Below are 4,955 nucleotides of genomic sequence, written 5' to 3'. Positions count from 1 at the left end.
GGGTCTCCCTCCCCTAACCCGATCCAGCCGGGCAGAGAGGAGTGAGAGTGACAGGCTGGGGTCAGGTCCTTGAACAACAGGCCCCAGCTCCCCTGCCCGACTTGGGCCTCAGTTTCTCCATCTGGGGCAAGGGGAGGAGTTAGAATCTGCTGATCTGGGAGGCCCTTCCCAGTCTGACGTTCTGAATTTGAAAAACCCTGCTGGACCCAGGCTGGTGGGGGGGATGGGGGTGGGGGGGCGGGGGACGGTATGGCAGGCAGGTTGCCATAGTGACAGGCGCTCAGGGATGTCCTGGGCTTTCTGGGCTGGCTTCCTGCCCAGAAATGGCTCTGGTCACTCTGGACACCAGAGCTAGAGTGGGGGATGGGGACCAGGGGATGGTATGGTCAGAGTTGCTAGTTCCGGGTGCTATGGAAGGTTCCTGAAGAAGCCAGCACCTGCTGCCCCACGGGACTGGGACGACTCCCCCTGGAAGGGCTGGAGGACCATTTTCTGACTCTGGCCGACCTTGAGCCTCTGCCCCAGTCTGATCCCCAATTCTTACTCCAGTCTGAGCCATGATCCTGGCCTCGCACTGAGCCTGGCCCACATGTACTCTGGTCCTGACCCCAGGATGAGCCTTGACAACCCAGGGATGGAGCAATGGAGGGTCTGAGAAGCTGTGGAGACCCAGAGGGCTTTGGAGGAGGATGAAAAGGAGGAGGAGGAGGAGGAGGAGGAGGAGGAGGAGGAGGAGGAGAAGGAAGTCTGGGGTGGGGAGACTCCTCTGGTCCATCCTTTCTCTCACTTCTCCTTCCACCCCTCCCTCCCTCCCTTCCTTCTTCCCTCCCTTCCTCCCTCTCTCCTTCCTCCCTCCCTTCCTCCCTTCCTCCCTCCCTCCCTTCCTTCCTCCCACCCTCCCTCCCTCCCTTCCTCCCTCCCTCCTTCCCTTCCTTCCTCCCTCCCTCCCTTCCTCCCTCCCTTCCTTCCTTCCTTCCTTCCTTCCTTCCTTCCTCCCACCCTTCCTTCCTTCCTTCCTTCCTTCCTTCCTTCCTTCCTTCCGGACCCTGTAGATTCAGATCCTCATAGGGCTCCTGCCTGGAGGTGCAGCAGATGGGCAAGGGCCAAGGTGAGAGCTACAGCAGAGAGCAGAGGGCCAGCCATGGACACCCACAGGTGACAGGGGTGGGAGATCACAGGCAGGCAGGGAAACAAGAAAGCCACTGGCAAAGGACAGCTGGCCTGAGGGATCCTCAACAGTAAGTGGCAAAGTCTGGGGTCTCAGTGGGCTGGGCCACCCCATCCTCCCCAGGCTTGCCCTAGCCAGGCAAACAGGGATTCTATTAAAGCCCAAATGACTTGCTGAAGCTTCCGCTTCCTCATGCCTCTGTCATGGGCCAGGCTAGGGAAAGCCGCACTGACCAGCCAGGGAGGTCACCCTTGGGACACAGGGTCAGAGAGGCCTTGGCTGGACTGGGCTGAGGTTAGTGGGCCTGACAGTGGCCGTGGGCAAGCTGTTACCCCTCTCTGCTTTGAACTTCTCGTCTACGGAATGGAGAGGGCAAGACTTTCATCAAAGGGCTGTTAGGAGGATTATATTGAACTAAGGATTATGGAGTGCTGAGTTGCTAGCTTTCCCTGCTAGCAAAAATGATTTAAATTTCCTTTTTCGCTCTCTGAAGGCGGCGAAAGTTGACCGAACAAAACTGAAGTTATTATCCCCAATAGCACGAAGAAATTTTAAGAAATGAAACTTTCAAATTAGGTTTCCTATAGATTTGTAGCTTTAAACTTTATAACTTCTAAAGGTACTGAAGCTTAAAACTAAGACTCCTGGGGCATGATCATATCGACAGCTTTCAGACCTCAGATTGAACCTCTCTGAGCTTCAATCCCTCATCTGTAAAATGGGTATAACTATGGTATCACAGCACCTGCGCATCACAAGCCTTCAGGAAATGCTAGTCGTTGTGATTGTTGTGGGTATTGTCTCAATTCCCTGTTGTCAAACATTGGTGTTTTTTCCAGTTCTCCAAAAGGTGAAATACCACGGTGAGCGAAACATCCTTGAAGATAAAGCCTTTTCCATCTTCGAAGGCTTTTCTTCCTCTCCTCTGTGGACTTATGAGGAATTGAGGGCCAGAGAGGGGTTGTGCCCTGCATAAGGTCACACAGGAACTGGGGCCTCAAACTCAGTCTGTGGCCCCTAACCCAGGCCTCTGTCCCCTGTCCAGTACTTTCTCTATTTCTTTTTTTTTTTTTTAATTTTTTCATGTTTATTTATTTTTGAGAGAAAGAGAGAAGAGCGTGAGCAGGGGAAGGGCAGAGAGAGAGGGAGACACAGCATCCAAAGCAGGCTCCAGGCTCTGAGCTGTCAGCACAGAGCCCAATGCGGGGCTCGAACTCACCAACTGTGAGATCGTGACCTGAGCGGAAGTCGGATGCTCAACAGACGGAGCCACCCAGGTGCCCCGCTTTTTCTATTTCTTATGAGGTCCCTGATTTCTCCTGCACCCTACTACCAGTAAGGCCCATCAGGTCTGGGGTGGCAGAGCTCTAGGTGCCCAGATTCCCCAGCCTCGTTCCCCTGGAAGACAGTGTCCCCTCCATGCATGGTGGCATGAATGCTTGGCCTGCGGAACCCTGTTTGTCCCTCGGGTGCTATTTTTAGCTCCTGTGGGTTTCCTGTAGGGGCCCGGTCCAGTCTCTAGGACCGCTGGGTTGGAAGCCATGGGCAGTGCAGTCGACAGTGGCCAGGGGAACCTGTGGACACTTCTCTCCTGGAGCCAGAAATGCCAGGGCTCAAGGCTCAGCTCTGGGGAAGCAGAGGGTCGGGAGTAGGTATCTTCCCAGCCACGGAGCCAGGCCGGGATCCAGGACATCTTGGACTTGGCCTGGGCTGAGAGTGGGGGCTGGGCTGTCTAGGCCTGAGACACGGTGGCTGGGGCCTGCTGGGAGCTGGCAATCTCTGACCTTGTTGGCCCCAGGCCTGGCCCAGAATAGCTCTGGGGCTGGGCCGGGCCTGGTGAGACCTGTGTGTACAGAAGCATGCGCTCGTGTCCCAGGCTCTCGTGTGCACAGGAGTGCATGCACACTCTGCACTTGCCTCTCTGTGTGTCTGTGAGTCTTAGTGTGTGTTCCATGGAGCAGTATGTAAGTCCGTGTCCACGTGGATGTGCACGGCGTCTGCCCGTGCCCACGTACAGGGCTGCCTCCTGGGCTGTGCAACTTGGAAGTCCTGCCAGTGTGTTCATAGTAGATGGGTCTGTGTGGCACAAATAAATGTACACGCCGCACATTCCTGTGACCGTGGAATCACATACGTGTGCGGGGCATGCGAGAGTGGGGTGGGTGTGTGTGTGCACATCTGCGGTGGGATTGGGCAAGGGCCCTTGGCTGTGTGGGCGGGTGGACCCAGTGGAGGCTGTCCTTTGGGCACTACTAGGGGCTTAGGGATTACTTGGCCCTGGCCGAGAGAGAGAGGGAGCAAGGCCTGGCGGGTCTTGCCCCACTTGGCAGATAGTAAAACCGGGCTTGGCAATGCTGGTGAGGTCACCCACTCTGGGGGTCGGTGGGGGGGGGGGTAAGGGAAGATGTCCCCCAGCTTTCTGATTCCCCTAGATGTGGCCGAACAGGAAGGCTGAGCTGTGGGGAGGAAGCTGAGGGGGCCCTTCCCTTCCTGCTTGAGCCCAGCCAGCGCTGCCCGCCCTCAGCTGTAGGTACAGATGAGGACACTGAGGTCCGAAGAGGGGACGGGCTGCTGCTGAGACACCACTCACTGAATCTGCTTCCTCCTGCTCAGGGCTCTGTCCTGCCTGCCTTGCTCGCCACACCCTCCTGGACAACCTTGCTCTCTCTATGTGGCCATATCTACTCTCCAGCCCTTGGCCCTTCCCCCCAAGCCCCAGAAACCCCTTGCTTGACCACACCCACGTGCCAGAGGACCCACAGACCCACCAAGACCCTGCTCATCTGAGAAGGATCCCCTTGAACTGCCATGTGCCCCCTCCACTGGGGATCTTTCTTCAGCCTGGCAGGGTGGGTGGGGCATGACTTCCACCCCCTCAGATTTGAGTATGGGGTTGGTGGGGTACCCTTTCTGCCCTTCCACTGTCCGTATGGGGCCTGTTGGCCTCAGTGTTGTCAACCCTGAAAGGGGAAATGACTCCAGTCATCCTCTGGAACCCGTGTACCGCAGGAAGTGATGGGGGGGGGGGGGCATAGGCATGGTGGCTGGAGGGGGACCAGGCAGCAGACAGCGGGATCCTTTGTTACAGGCTGAACCATTGTCCTCCCCGGCCCCCACCCCCCCCTCCTGGGACTAGGCTTCCGCCACCCTTTCCAAGGTCACAGGCCCTGGAGCAGACCAGCGCAGGCTGCATGCTCTACTGGGCCATGATGAGAACCAGGAGTGGGGGCAGGGGGACTTCCTCAAGGTCACACAGAAAGAAATGGTCGCTGGCCATACACATCTGGTCCAAGGGGGTGCGGGGCAGCCTCGGTTTACCCCACTTTGGTACGTTTCTCGAGCCCACCCAGCGCTGCGCTTGTGCTGGCCTCTGGGATTCGGTGCGGGTGGAGGAGGTCATGGGGTTGCACCCAGGCCCAGAGCGGTCAGAATAGGGGCGGATGCCCGGGAAGGCCCCGCCAGGACGAAGAAGCGAGGCCGCTTCCCGGACACTGCCGGGCGGTCCTGGGAGCCCTTCCTGGGAAGCTAGGCGAGCCTGGGCCTGAGTGAGTGAGTGTGTGTGTGTTTAAGGCGGCGGAGGGGTCAGGCCCCTACCTCCCTCTCCCACTGGGTCCCAGAAGCCTTCGGACCCGGAGGTCTCCAGGGAAGGCCTCAGGACTAGACCTCGGGCGGGGGTGCGGGGGTCGCGTAGATCGCTAGGCGGGTCGGTCGGCTCACGCCCCAGCTTCCTGGAGCAACAACCCGGGTGGGCGGGGCCGGCGGTGGGGGCGTGGCGAGGGGCGGGGCA

The sequence above is a fragment of the Panthera onca genome, chromosome A2, assembly GCF_046562875.1.
Source record: "Panthera onca isolate mPanOnc1 chromosome A2, mPanOnc1 haplotype 2, whole genome shotgun sequence".
NCBI classification, from domain to species: Eukaryota; Metazoa; Chordata; class Mammalia; order Carnivora; family Felidae; genus Panthera; species Panthera onca.
Note: the sequence above shows the minus strand (reverse complement) of the source record.